General features: G+C 37.4%; 1 protein-coding gene across 5 annotated transcripts in view; it reads right to left on the minus strand.

Annotated features, from left to right (window-relative positions):
- The window catches only part of Pak5 (p21 (RAC1) activated kinase 5), a 303,671-nt gene that overhangs the window by 187,436 nt on the left and 100,313 nt on the right, over nt 1-15,922 (minus strand). For 2 of the 5 annotated variants that reach the window (XM_029474644.1, XM_029474645.1), the window contains exon 2: nt 7,116-7,154. The exons of 1 other annotated variant lie outside the window; for it this stretch is intronic. The gene's annotated coding sequence lies outside the window, so the exon portion shown is untranslated. Of the gene's footprint in view, nt 1-4,133; nt 4,239-5,062; nt 5,089-7,115; nt 7,155-15,922 lie in introns of those variants that run through there. 2 more of the 5 variants (XM_029474646.1, XM_029474647.1) reach the window with 2 other exon arrangements.

The raw sequence follows: 15,922 nt of genomic DNA on the forward strand, positions 1-15,922 counted from the left end.
AGAGAGAGAGAGAGAGAGAGAGAGAGAGAGAGAGAGAGAGAGAGAGAGAGAGAGAGAGAGAGAGAGGACAGAGAGGGAGGGAGTATTTAGGAACAGGAAGAGGATCAGCTGGAGCAGGAAGGGGAGGCAAAAGAAAATAATGTAGAGGACTTGACCCAGTAAATGATGTACACATGGAAAAGTGTTGTAATGAGTACCACTATTTTATGCAGTGAATATACACTTACTTGAAAAAATAAGCATTGAAAAACCATGTAATATGTGAAAATAGAAGGCAGAATACTAAAAGAAATTAATGTGGATTAAAAAGGAAAATAGATAATGATGTCCCATTGACCAAGTCACAATAAACCTAGAGTCAGAGGGAAAGATCTGTAAAGTTATTTGATCTAAAGCTTGTTTAAAGTGACAGAGCAAGGGCTGGGGTAATTTTTGAAAGTCTGTTTCGTTGTATAGCTTTATCTTTGATTTTTCTGAACTGACAGATTCAGTACAACCACCTCACAGCTTTGACCAATATTCTCCTCCATCTCGGAGGCAAACACTGACTAGTCATCTATATCATCAGTCTTTGGAATAAAAATGTGTCTTATTGTTATCTTTCATCACACTTTGTCTGTATAAAACTACCTCTAGTTACTGTCCCTGCTTTAATCTTTCCCCCAAAGAGGGTTTCTGCCACACCCAGGAACACTTTTAATATATCGATAAGATTATGTAATTAAGTTACAAAATTGTCCAATATCTTCCCCATCATATTTATAATAAAACATTGAGTCATTAGAATTGGCCCAATAAACCATCTAGAATCTGGTTTCTAGCTATATATCCTATCTTGCCCTTTATAGTGTTTATCCTCCCTGTCTCTACTATAGACACATGCACCCTCAGGTCATTTTGACCATTCATGGCTTTAGGACATTTTTGCATGATACCTCTGTAGCATGGATTACTATTGACCTTGATGATCATAAAATATATTTTAGCTACATTTTTAGTTCTGTTAGTAACACTATAAAGGCAAAGTGTCAAATTAAGGATTTAATTTAGGGCTTATAGTTTCAGATGATTAGGGTCCATGATAGTGAGTCAAAGGCATCGCAGCGGGAACAGGTGAGTGCTCACATCCTTATACAAAAGCACTAGGCAGAGAGAGCAACATTGTCAATAGAAGTCCTTTGGAAACACAAATTCCTAGGGTAAGGGTCACGGGAAGCCATAGTCTTTGTCAGTATATCCAAGAATGGTGTCTAGTCCAGTTGATCATATTGTTTTCCTCTGAAACTGCTTGTGCCAGCAGTGTCCACATTACTCTCAACACCTTTGTCATCCTATATCTACTAGGATGGCCTATTAATTTCAACTTACAATGTTAAAAGTGCTTTCCTAGTCAAAAGTCACAAAGTCTTCCATACTCCTCCAAAGAACAGCATGGTCAAGCCTATTACAGTGATATCCCATTCCCTGGTACCAACTTCTATATCTTAGAGGCTTTTCTATTGCTGTGATTAAATACCATGACCAAGAGAATTTATAAAGGAAAAGTTTATCTGGGACTTATGGTTTCAGAGTGTTAGTGTACATGATCATCATGGAAGGAAGCAGAGCAACAGACATACAAAGGTGGTGCTGGAGCAGTATCTGAGGGCTCATATCTTGAGACAGACACTACAATGGGACAGTGAAAGACAGAGTCTGGAATGTCATGAGTCTTTTAAAACATTAAAGCATTCAGCATATACACACTTCCTACCTCTGAACACAGTCATGCCTCCAAATCCTTCTCAAACAGTTCCACCAACTGAGAACCAGGTATTCAAATATATGCGCCTATGGGAACATCTTTCATTCAAACAGTATCCTTCTATGGGATGTTCAAATGATTTTTATATTTAATGTGAAGAAACAAAGATTTGTAGTCAAAGTATATAGGAGTTAATATATTATAGACATAATGGATGAGTTATTTTTAAAATAAGATGTATTTTTGATTTTCTGGTGCTTCTATGTTTGTATTTTTTAACCTTCATAATATTGTGAATTATATTCTTGCTACAGTACTTAGTTTGTATGTAGTCTCATCTTCTACCTTCATGCTTCTTTTAGATTATGGGCCCCATTTGCTATGCTATCCCATTGATTACTTCTTCACACTATAATTGAACTGATGTTAAAGTAAAAAGTCAAGAGGCTGTGGAGGTGGCTCGGAGATCAGGAGACCTACTGCTCTTCCAGAGGACCTGAGTTCAGTTTCTAGAACCCACGTCAGGTGGCTCACAACTGTCTGTACTTCTAGCTCAATGGAGAATTGCTACCTGCTTCTGTACTTTGCCAACGCCGCACATGCGCGCGTGCGTGCACACACACACACACACACACACACACACACACACAGACTCATACATAAATAAAGATAAACCTTAAACATTAAAAAAAGTTCACTAAAATATTTTTACAAATCAAGTCCATAGTTTCAAACAAAACAAAGCAAAACAAAAATAGCTAGATTCCCGATTATGTTTGGAAAGAACAAAAGCATAAGGGTTTTTTCATGTCCGAATTTGATAATCAACTACAACTGTTAAAAATTAAAGGTATATTCTCTGTGGTGTGTTTAAGTCAGTAGAGCCATAAAAAATGCAATTTATGAATTTGTAACAATGCCATAGTTATTGCTGGCAAAGATGCCCCCCAAAACATGTGAGGCTATAGCCAACATTTTCTTTTCATGTTGTTTATTCAAGCGCTGATTTCTGATTCTTGTATGATACCAGGCAGGACCAGAAATTTCCCTCAGCTGACCTGTGGACACATAAGGGAATCATATTCCTCTTGTGTAAAAGCCTGTGGCTGAGTTGTCAAACAGTGGTGATAAACTGAGGGTGACTTCATGATAGCGAAGAAGGTTGTCTATGGTGCCTGTCACTCATTGCCTAAGGTCATCAAGAGGGACGAATGTAAATGAGAATAAATTTCATTCACTTTTATTTCCAATTTGTTATATTTACCAGCAAATGAGCCCCTAAAGTGATACAATACACAGCATGCAAAAAAATACTGTCTACATTTCTGTGATCTTCACTCATCCTCCATTTGCCATTTGTCACTTCCCTTGCTACTACAAGGTGTGGCTTCCTCTCTACAACAGCATTCTGCAAAAGGCAAATAAATAAGATCTTTAAGTTTCAATTGAATTGTGAGACTCCTTTAGTATGTTTCTAAAATTGGACACTTTGAGAGAGACCACTTATTTTGCTTTATAAACACAGGTATCATGCCTGAACCTGAGCTGGTGATCTCTGTCTCAGGGTAGCAGTGGGAATACCAGTGGGAGACTAACAAAAGAAGAGACAGGATGGTTTTTAGAGAATTTTCAGCTTGTTAAGTTTGTGCTAGCTTCTCTATATTACTAAGTATCCCCGCAAGTTCAAGGAAATCCCTCTGGAGAAGATTTAATTCTCTCAGAAAGATCAATGGTAATCTAGCTTTAAACATGATGTGTAAAAAGAAAATGTGAATCCCCATACTACCATCCCATCTGCACACATATACAGATGCTGTGTATCTTTCCAGGGATAAATGCTAGATCATATTCTTCTTAACATAGTTCTGAATGCTGATATGTTAAATAATTAGTTATTCATGAGATTTCAGGTTTAAAACAATTATTAATATATCCAATGAGCTAAAATGTAGTAGCATACAAATTTAAATAAACAAGGGCAACGAATACTTTACTTAATAAGAAGCAACATCGTTTGTTTTGATTCTCTTCAACTGTTAAACTAACAGGCAGATTTTATCAGAGAGCTTACCATGATAAAATGAAATGTCAGTGGTCACATAATCAAATTGTACAGTGATGGTACTTATCTTAGAGAGTTCTACTTTTTAACAATATCTCTGTATAGCATAAAAACTCAGTGTGAAATCTGTTTGGGCAGGGTGTTGTACTAAGGAGGCAAGGTAAGTGGCTCTTTGTGAAAGTGAGGTCAGCCTGGCATATATAGTGAGTATGAGGCCATCTAGGGCTACATAGTAAGACTCTATCTCAAAAAAGGTAAAACCTGTCCTTTCGAAATACATACATTTCATTTCACATGCTTTCAACCAAAGCATAAATATGTGCTTACTTGAGAGTCCTCTAGGCACTAAAGGTCTCTGGGAAGCACGCCTGGCAGGGGTCTGGACGGAATGTGAAGCTGTAAATTTGGCTTCTCACAAAATCTGTGGGAATCCTTAAGAGAAATACACCGCATGCACACTCAAATCACAGGTGTCAGACACCACTTTCCCCCAAGCAATTGACTTTCTCTTTCGATGAATCTTGATTAGTGAGTATGAATTATTATCAGCTGGCTTTTCTTCCTAATCTTTGATCTATTCTATAAAACCTAAGTTTTCATCAATGAAAAGTATGAGTGTTTCTCAAGAGCCAAAACAAAGCACAGGTAGGTGCTGGGGCTTCTGTACTATGACAAACAATGAGCAAAAGCTTCATTAGTCCTGTGGACTATTTGATAAAAAGCTCAAATGCAGACTACATTACCAAGGACCTGGGGCTTTATTCAGCATCAAGCATTTGTGGAACATATCTCCTTAACAAACTCAAAATAATAAACACTAAATGGCAATATCTAGTAGCCACAAAGAATGCCAAGAATATAAACTTAGCATTCAAAAGATATCAATGACTGAAAAGAGAAAATTAATTTTTAATGTTATTTTACCCATTGTGACAAAATGCAATTGTTGCCTGCTTCTGTCACGTATTTGCGTGGCAGTCATGTGTATAGTGTGTGTTGATGTGGATTATATCTGCAACAACACTTCTCAGTGGCCGTGCATGGTGGCTATTCTTGGTTGTCAACTTGACTACATCTGGAATTAACTAAAACCCAGTAGCTAGGTACTCATGTGAGGCACATTTTCTAATTAAATCATTTGTCATGGGAAGATACACTTTTATTTTTATTTTATTGCATTTTTAAGTTTTTTTTATTTTTTATTTATTCTTCTCTTATATATTACATCCTGACTGCAGTTTCCCCTCCCTCCTCACCTCTGTCACTGACTTCTCAGTTTTCCTTCAGAAAAGGGCATAGCCTCCTATGGATATCAAGCAAACATGGCATTATCAAGTTGCAATGAGACTAGGCACCTACCCTCATATTAAGGATGGAAGAGGCAATCCAGTAGAAGGAAAAGGATCCCAAAAGCAGGCAAAAGAGTCAGAGACAGCCCCTGCTCCCACAAGAAGACCCAGATACATAACCATAACGTGTATGCTTAGTGTCAAACCCATGAGGGCTCCCTGATTGTCAGTTCAGTGAAGACACACTTTCAATACAGAGTTTGGAGGGTGGAATATCTGTCTTTAATGTGGGCCACATATTCTGCTGGCAGCCTGTATAAAGAACATGGCTGAAGGAAAAATTTTGCTATTTGCCTGTTTCTACTTGTTCTTGCTGGAAGGTCCATTCCTTTACTGGCATTTCAGTCTGTTCCCTTAGGAATCTGGCGTAAGCTGAAGGCCAATGGAGACATCCATAGTCATGGACTGAACAACTGGATTCTTGGACTTTCTGTTAGTAGATAGCCATTGTTGGACTACCTGGACCACAGCCTGTAGTCCATTCTAATAAATACCCTTTATATGCACTGTGTGTGTGTGTGTGTGTGTGTGTGTGTGTGTGTGTGTGTGTGTGTAGAGAGAGAGAGAGAAGGAGAGAGAGACTATACATACACATGTGTGTACCACACAAATAATCATATAGACTACATACAATATATGATATTCATATATAAAGTCATTCTTTAAGTTGTTTCTCTTGACAACCCTATTAGTAATAATCATTAGTAGTAGTAATTAATAATTAGTAATTATTATTTTTAACCACCTGTGATTGACACCTCCATTCCTATTATTTACTGTGATGATTTAGAAACCTTTGTAATGATAATGACAAGAGAGGAAAATGCTGAGATTTCAAACCTAGCAGTTTGGTGAATTTTTCCAAGGAAAAATTGATATACATTTATGTTAGTAGTACAAAAGCTGACATTAACTAGTTAATTTTTGTTTAAGCATTTAAATATTTCTGTTTTAGAGCATATACTTTGCAATGGAGATGAAGGATATTACTAGCAAGTGGCATTAATTTTTATGTATTATTTTGCCTAGAGAAACTTTGTTATTCATTAAAGTATGCCAGAGTAAAATCCTTAAGTTTTAGGCAAACATCCAAAACAAATAACAAAACATATTTAGATATATGCTGTAACATGAATAATAAAGCAATATAGGAACTTTTAAAAAAGAATATAAAATATCAAAAATTAATTGTATAAGCTTCTAATGTTAGTTAATGTTTAGAAAACTCATCTGAATTGAAAATTGATATGCAAAGATTTTCTCTAGGGTCAACTGTATACATTAAAATGATCTGTACATTTTTTATGTTGAATAGAAGGTACCGTCATCAGGATAAATGCTCATAAGTCATAAAACCTCTAGACAAAACTAATGTTGTCCACAAAGTACATAAAGTATGAATTAAAATTCTTTTATGGTTATTTTCAAACTGCTTATGTACATTAACATCAATAAAGCATTTTAAACATTTAGGGTACTGCCAAATTATCTGTTCAAACAGTAATACTTGGTATGTGTACTGCTTAGCATAGATCATTATTTGTATTCCCTGATATTATATCACCAAAAATTTATAACTAATATATGTAAAATGTATCACACATTTAAAACCTCTTATTATAAATTGTTAACAATTTCACTATTGAAAAGTTGAAAAGGAAAGGAGAGGAAAGGAAAGGAAAGGAAAGGAAAGGAAAGAAAGGAAAGGAAAGGAAAGGAAAGAAAGGAAAGGAAAGGAAAGGAAAGAAAGGAAAGGAAAGGAAAGGAAAGGAAAGGAAAGGAAAGGAAAGGAAAGGAAAGAAAAGAAAAGAAAAGAAAAGAAAAGAAAAGAAAAGAAAAGAAAAGAAAAGAAAAGAAAAGAACAACAAAAATCAAAGCAGAAACCACCATCAGAACCCCATAACAAAATTGCTGGCATTGCAGTCTACTTCCTTGGAGAATCAAAGTGCTGCTTTCTCACCTGGTAGTCAGCTGAGTTCTTCTGAGAATTGGAGTCCACCTATAGAATTGATAAGCATAGTTGATATTCTGTATCCACCTACACCCATCTTCTACACTGTCATTTATGCAAAGGCCACAGAGAGTTTGAGGTTATTCTTATAGGAGTCTGTATCTTTTCTCTTATTTTGCTCTCTCCTTTCATCTGTTTCTGATTTTATCCTAACACATATCCAGAACAAAACTCTCTGGGTAACAAATAAAATAAAATAAAATAATAAAATAAAATAAAATATTCTAGGTATGCTATGTTTTAGTTGCTTAAAGGTTTATGAAGTCCTTACTTAAGAAAACATAATTCTTGTATAGAGATATCAATCACCATTTGTTCTTATTAATGACCCTAGATTAGCAGAATAATCTGGAAGCAATAATATTTATTTCCCACAAGTCTATCTTTTGCTTGTGTTTTATTGGACTCTTGTACCTTTGATAATTACTTTCCTAGAATGATATTGAATGCGAATTTACAAAGTGCTTAACTGGACAGACACTGATAGGGACTGAAGAGTAAATTATTAGTGATTCAGACATGGCTCTTTTAGCCTCACAGAGATAATAGTGTAGTGTGGCAGATAATTCAATATTAATTAAACAATTAAGTTCATAATTATACATTTTGATTGATGAGTGTTATGAAGGAAATAAATGTTTATGCTGACATGGTAAATGTATATACTATATGTAATTAACAAATAAATATTGCATATATTAAGATGTACAAATTGTTTTCACATGCATATAATTTGGGAAGTATTCATCACAATGAGGTGGACTTGTGTATCTATTACCTTACATCGTTACTACCTTTGTTTCTGGGATTTTGTTGTTGCTGTTTGTTTATTTGGTTTGTTTCTTTGTTCATTTTGTTCTGACTGAATATTTGAGAGACTGGCATCTTGCCAGGTGTGACTTTCAGCTGTGAAGCACAGTAGTATATGAAGAGGTTGCTGATATAAACCAACAACTCAAACATGGTTTTAACAAACATGCTTTAATAAGTCCTTGTTGTAGAATGATTCACATTGAGATGTTTGTTCCTGCTTACTTTTTTTGAAGGAAAATGGAGAGCTTTTCAGAGATCACCATTGGGGGAAAAAAAGAGGGTAAACAGTAGAAAGATTCTATGGGTTTCCTGCTGTAATAGATGCTCATGTTTCTTTTTTCCCCCTTTTTATTAGATAATTTCTTCAATTACATTTCAAATTTTATCCCGTTTCCCCTTCGAAAACCCCCTTTCCCATCTCCTACCCCTTCTCACTAACCCATCAACTCCCACTTCCCTGTCCTGGCATTCTCCTACACTGGGGGCATTGAACCTTCTTCACAAGGCCAAGGGCCTTTCCTCTTATTGATGTCCCACAAGGCCTCCTCTGCTACATATGCAACTGGAGCCTTGAATCCCTCCTTGTGTACTCTTGTGGTTGGTGGTTTAGTCCCTGGGAGCTGTGGGGGTACTAGTTGGTTCATATTACTTCTCCTATGGGGCTGCAAACCCTTCAGCTCCTTGGATCCTTTCTCTAGCGCCTGCATTGGGGACCCTGTTCTCAGTCCAGTAGATGGCTGTGAGCCTCCACTTCTATATTTGTCAGGTACTGGTAGAGCCTCTTAGGAGACAGATATATCAGGATCCTGTCAGAAAGCACTTGTGGGCATCCACAATAGTGTCTGGATTTGGTGATTGTATGTGGGATGGATCCCCAGGTGGGACAGTATTGAATGATCTTTACTTCAGTTTCTGCTCCAAACTTTGTCTCTGTATCTCCTCCCATGGGTGTTTTGATTCCCCCTTCTAAGAAGGACCAAAGTATCCACACTGTGGTCTTCCTTCTTCTGGAGCTTCATATGGTCTGTGAATTGTATCTTGGGTATTCTGAACTTCTGGGCCATTTATCAGTGAGTGCATACCACGCGTGTTCTTTTGTGATTGGGTTACCTAACTCAGGATCATATTTCTAGTTCCATACATTTACCTAAGAACTTCATGAATAGAAGATCTCAGAAGACAGAAAGATCTCCCATGCTCATGCATTGGTAGGATTAATATAGTAAAAATCGCCATCTTGCTGAAAGCAATTTACAGATTCAATGAAATGCCCATCAAAATTCCAAATCATTTCTTTAAACAGTTGGAGAGAGCAATTTCCAAATTCATCTGAAATAACAAAAAAACAAAAACAAAAAACCCCCAGGATAGCAAAAACTATTCTCAACAATAAAAGAACCTCTGGGGGAAATCACCATCCTGACCTCAAGCTCTACTACAGAGCAATCAATCTGCACAGGGGAAAGATTCCCGAACAGAACACCAACGATCTATGCTCTAAAATCAAGAATTGGCAAATGGGACCTCATAAAATTGCAATGATTCTGTAAGGCAAAGAGCACTCTCAACAGGACAAAACAGCAATCAACAGATTGGGAAAAGATCTTTACCAACCCTACATCCGATAGAGGGCTAATATCCAAAATACACAAAGAACTTAAGAAGTTATACTCCAGAGAACCAAATGGCCCTATTAAAAATAGGGTACAGAGCTAAACAAAGAATTCTCAACTGAGGAATACCAAATGGCTAAGAAGCACTTAAAGAAATGTTCAACATCGTTAGACATCAGGAAAATGTAAATCAAAACAATCCTGAGATTCCACCTCTCACTAGTCAGAATGGCTAATATAAAAAAAACTCAGGTGATAGCAGATGCTGGCAAGGATGTGGAGAAAAAGGAACACTCCTCCATTGCTGGTGAATTGCAAGATGGTACAACCAGTCTGGAAATCAGGTTGGCGGTTCCTCAGTAAACTGAATATAGTACTTACTGCCTGAGGACCCAGATATACCACTCCTAGGCATATACCCAGAAGATGCTCCAACATGTAGTAAGGACACATCGTCCACTCTGTTCATATCAGCCTTATTTATAATAGTCAGAAGCTGGAAAGAACCCAGATGTCCCTCAACAGAGGAATGGATACAAAAAATGTGGTACATTTGCACAATGGAGTACTACACAGCTATTTAAAATGATGAATTCATAATGCTCATCTTTCTAACTCTACTCCAGTAAAGTAGGTGTGAGATACCTAAAAAAGACAGCTGGAGAAGTAATGTTCATAGCAGTCTTCTGCAGTAAGGAGGATGAAAACCAGAAGAAAGCTTTGGATCCACATTGTTCCCAAGCTCAACTTCTAGCATTAACAAGCGTAGATGAGAGTAAAAGGTATGTTGCACAGCTAGGATGGTCTCTCTGGAAGAGGAAAAGGAATTGGGGAGTAGAGAGTGAGTAACTGAATAAAACATACAGAGAGAAATGAGAGAGAACCACAGGTAAGACACTAAGAGAGGGTAAGAAGAGAAGGAATGAGAAACTAAAGAGAAATGCATAACAGAAAGATGCATACAAAAGCTTAATCCACCTGATGAGGATGAGGCTAAGAACAAAGATCTATGGCTATACATTCTCTCTAAGGTTGAGGAGACCTGGTGTTTCTATAAGTGTTAATAGTAAACATGCACGGCAAGTTCTTACTATTTGATATGAATACTTTTATGAATCTTCATACCACTTGGCTTTAGAGACAGAAATGAAGAGGGAGTAGAAGACAATGTTTGGGATATAAAAGTCGGTGTAAAAGGATGGTTTAAGGTTCCAGAGGCACAGAACAATCAACAGAAAAAAATGGGCTTCCTGTGAGTGTCCTCATAGTCATGAGTGAACCCTCTTTCACAATTACTGTTTAGAAGTGCTTATGTAATATATAATGCTGTGTCCAAAAAAAAAAAAAAAGTATTTCCAAGAAGTAACAATGGCCACACTTCACACTGGCCAGCACCAGGTGTTCACATCAGTAAGACTCCAGTGCCCAGGTCAAACATGTGCATTACATAAAGATTCTGACCACAGCAGTGCTGAATACTAATCCTAGATTGAATACTGCCTCGGCTGCATCCAAGATGTTGTTAAATTTTTTTTCACACTGTTTTCAAGTAACTTAATTGTGACCCAGAACACAGTTTACGAATATTTATAGGAATGGGAATGGTGTGTATCTCAGCGGTAGAACATGTGCTTAGCAATGTGTGAGTCCCTGGGCTCAATATCCAGTATGAAAAACAGTAGCTTAAATATAAAATTCCAATACCGCAAATTATAACATCCGTAAATCTGGCATCAATTCTTGATCTTTAAGAATGCCAGGAAATATGACCAACAAAGAGAAAATACCTCTTTGATCAAAATCAGTTCATAACTAGCACAAATGTAATAATTAGCAATCTAGGACTCCAAAACTCTGATTATAAAGGTATTTCATGTGCTTGGAAAAGACTCATTTAAATAGTCTAAGAATGTAAAAGGTGAGGCTTAATTTAAAAAACACACACACACATTAGATTGGATCATTACAGATATCACAGAATAAGTAAGTATTTGTGACACTGGAGACACAGCCATACAGCTATTGAACATGACATAGAGAATAGGTTATAAAATAAATTAATAGTATATCAATGACCTGTGGAATAATTTCAAGTGATGATTCTCTGATACAGAATATAAACAAGTATTTGAAGGAGCTGCTGTGATGTGCTTGCTGTGCAAGCATGAAGATTCCTGTAATCTTAGCAAGAGCAGGAACAGATAATAGGATCCCTGTCTGGTGCTTGCTGGCTCCAGTCATTCCAAACCAGTGAGCTCTAGATTTGTCTGAAAGACTCAAGAACTGAGGTGGAAGTATCTGAGGAAGTGTTAACCTTTGGCTTCCATATATATCAGTACACACACACACACATGAATACACACTCACTTATACACTACACATACATATGCATACATAATCATTTATAAAATATTTGAACATACAGATAGCTGCACAAAATGAAAAATTCCTAAACTTGGTGAATAATGTATAGGCAAAGATTAAATACACCTACTGAATATTCTCAAAAGTGAAATTGGGTCAAAAGTATAAAACTTTGATATATACTTTGCAAAAATAATAACTATTTATTAACTGATCTCCTCAAGACAAAAGTGATAAGAGGCAGTTCTGAGGTGTGTTCATCCATAGCGTTGCCATTTCTGCACTTGCGTGGATTACCTGTTCACGCAGTTTCAAACTCCTTTGCCTATCTTTTAGCTGTGTTCACTCTTGTATTTAATCATTGCAGAAATCAGCACTGATTTTCTGTCTGCTTCTTTAGTCACTGCTATAGCACTGAATCTCTAGGGATGAAGCCGTATTTGTTTCCCATTGCTCTTACAGAATCCTCAGCTATATGTGCTTCAGATATCTCTTGTCAGATAGCCAAACATTTAGGACTGTTGTGTTTTCATGATGAGTGTCCTCCTTTTTTTTCTTTAAAAAAAAATTATTGGTTAGTTTATTTACATTTCAAATGTTAATCCCCTTCCCAGTTTCCCTTCACAAACTCCCTATCCCTTGCCTCTATGAGGGTCCTCCCCCACCTGCCTACCTACTCCTGCCTCAACACCCTAGTATTCCCCTACCCTGGGGCATTGAGGCTCCACAGAACCAAGGGGTTCCCCTCTTATTGATGCCCAACAAAGCCATCCACTGCTACACATCCAGCTGGAGCCATGGGTTCCCCCATTAGTACTCTTTGGTTGTTGGTTTAGTCCCTGAGAGCTTTGGGGTTTCTGGTTAGTTTATATTGTTATTCTTCCTATGGGATTACAAACCCCTCCAACTCCCTCAGTCCTTGCCCTAACTTCTCCATTGGGGTCCCCACACCCAGTCTGATGTTTGGCTGTGTGCATCTGAATCTGTATTGGTTAGGTTTGGCAGAGCCTCTCAGGGGACAGCTATATCAGGTTCCTGTCAGCAAGTGCTTCTTGGCATCAGCAATAGTGTCTGGGTTTGGTGTCTGCAGATGGGATGAATCCCCAGGTGGGGCAGTCTCTGGATGGCATTTCCTTCAGTTTGTGCTCCATTCTGTCCCTGAAGTTCCTTTTGAGAGGAGGAATTCTGAATTAATATTTTTAAGGTGGGTGGATAGCCCTATCCAGAAACAGGGGACCAGGCCTAACTCCTGGATATGTCTCTACAGGTTCTATTTCTCCTTTGCTGGGTACTTTGGCTAAAGTATTCCCTGTTGGGTCCAGGGACCTTGCATCACTGGCATCTGGGACTTTCTAGTGGCTATCCCCAGTTCCCCCTCCCCCATTGCTACACAAATCCTTTCAAATTCCTGACCCTCTGTACTTTTCCCCCATCTCCTCCTGCATTTGAACCCACCCCCTTTTTCCTTCCCCTCCTTTCTCCCTCCCAGATCTCTCACTTCCTCTCCTTCCCAAGATTATTTTCTTCCCCCTTCTGAGTATGACTGTAGCATCCACACTTTGGTGTGGTCTTCCTCCTTCTTAAGCTGCATATGGTTTATGGATAGTATCGTGGGTATTTTGAATTTTGGGCTAAAATCCACATATCAGTTAGTACACACCATGTGTTCTTTTGTGTTTTGGTTACCTCACTCAGGATGATATCTTCTAGCTCAATTCATTTACCTGTGAATTTCATGAAGTCATTGTTTTTAATAGCTGATTAGTACTCCATTATGTAAATGTAGCACAATTTCTTTATCCATTCCTCTGTTGAGGGACATCTGGGTTGTTTTCAGCTTCTGGTTCTTATAAATAAGACTGCTATGAACATAGTGGAGCATGTGTTCTGGTTATATGTTGGAGCATCTTTTGGGTATATGCCCAGGAGTGGTATAGCTGAGTCTTCAGGTATAGAGAAATATTTTCGATTTTCTGAGGAACTGCCAGATTGATTTCTATAGTGGTTTTTTCAGCTTGCAGTCCCACCAACAATTGAGGAGTGTTCTTCTTTCTCCACATCCTTACCAGCATCTGCTGTCACCTGAGTTTTTGATCTTATCCATTCTGATTAGTGTAAGATGGAATCTTAGGGTCGTTTTGATTTGCATTTCCCTGATGACTAATAATGTTGAACATTTCTATAAGGGCTTTTCAGCTTTTTGCTGTTCAGCTCTGTACCCCATTTTTAATACGGTTATTTGGTTCTCTGGAGTCTAACTTCTTGAGTTCTCTGTGCATTTTGGATGTTAGCACTCTATTGGATGTAGGGTGGATAAAGATCTTTTCACAATCTGTGGGTTGTCATTTTGTCCTATTAACAGTATCCCTTGCCTTACAGAAGGTTTTCAATGTTATGAGGTCCTATTTGTCAATTGTTGATCTTAGAGCATAAGCCATTGGTGTTCTGTTCAGGAAAATTTCCCCTGTTCCAATGTATTCAAGGTTTGTTTCCACTTTCTCTTCTATTAGATTCATCATATTGGTTTTATGTGGAGGTCCTTGTTTCACTTGGACTTGAGCTTTGTGCAAGGAGATGAGAGTGGGTCAATTTGCTTTCTTCTACATGTTAACCACCAGTTGAACCAGCACCATTTGTTGAAAATGCTGTCTTTTTTCCACTGGATGGTTTTGGCTTCTTTGTCAAAGATCAAGTGACCATAGTTGTGTGGGTTCATTTCTGGGTCTTCAATTCTATCCCATTGATCTACCAGCCTGTCTCTACCAACACCGTGCAGTTGTTATCACTATGGCTCTGTAGTAGAGCTTGAGGTCAGGGATAGTGATTTCCCCAGAAGTTCTTTTAATGTTGAGAATGTTTTTTGCTATCCTGGGTTTTTTGTTATTCCAGATAAACTTGCGAATTGCTCTTTCTATCTCTGTGAAGAGTTATAATTTTGATGGGGATTGCATTGAATCTCTAGCTTGCTTTTGGTGAGATGTTCATTTTTACTATGTTAATCTTGCCAATCCATGAGCATGGGAGATCTTTCCATCTTCTGAGATTTGCTTTGATTTTTTTTTTGTGTGTGTGTGTGTGTATGTTGATGTGGGTGTGGGATTAACACCTTCATCCTAAATTCCAGTAGCTGACTTCAAATGAAGGTGTCGAACTCTCAGTTGCACTTGCACTATGCCTGGATGCTGCCATGTTCCTGCCGTGATGATAATGGACTGAACTTCTGAACCTGTAAGCCAGCCTCACATAAATACTGTCCTTATAAGAGTTGCCTTGGTCATGGTGTCTGTTCACAGCAGTAAAATCCTAACTAAGACAGACCTTCTTTCCCTTTATTAATATTTTTTTCTCTAAAACACAGCACCCTAATTTTCTTTTGCTTATGTTGGCATATGTATTTCATTGTCAACATTCAATTTACTCTTGTTTTTATAAAGAAGGTTTCATTTCAAACGGCCAACATATGTATATTGCTATTTTTCCAATCCGATATCTTTGCCTCTTAATAAGGTATTTAATTTTGTTTACATTTATTGTGATTATTGATAATATTACTTCCATAACCACCATTTGCTAGCAATTTCTTTTTTGTTTCTATCAAGGTTGTTTTTGTTTTGTGTCAAAATAGTTTTTATTTTACTTACAATTTTGTAATATACATTTGGATATAGAATATCAGACTGATAATTTTTTGCTTCAGTATTTCAAAGACTACTCTTTTGTATTAACAGTGTATCTGTTAAGAGGTATTTTTGTTGTTGTTGTTGCTTGTGTGCAATTTTTTTCTTCTTGCTATCTTCTTTATAGATTTTTATCATCCCACTTTTCATGATTTATCCTGGTGTAATTTTTATGCCAGTTATTATTCTTGGGTTTATTAGTGCAAAACAGAGACCTGGTTTGGGTGCCAGAAGCAGATGAAGTACTGAGTGAATGTATTGCTAGCATTAGCACTGTCGTTTCAACAAA

Source organism: Mus caroli, chromosome 2 (assembly GCF_900094665.2).
Source record: "Mus caroli chromosome 2, CAROLI_EIJ_v1.1, whole genome shotgun sequence".
In the NCBI taxonomy this organism is placed as follows: Eukaryota; Metazoa; Chordata; class Mammalia; order Rodentia; family Muridae; genus Mus; species Mus caroli.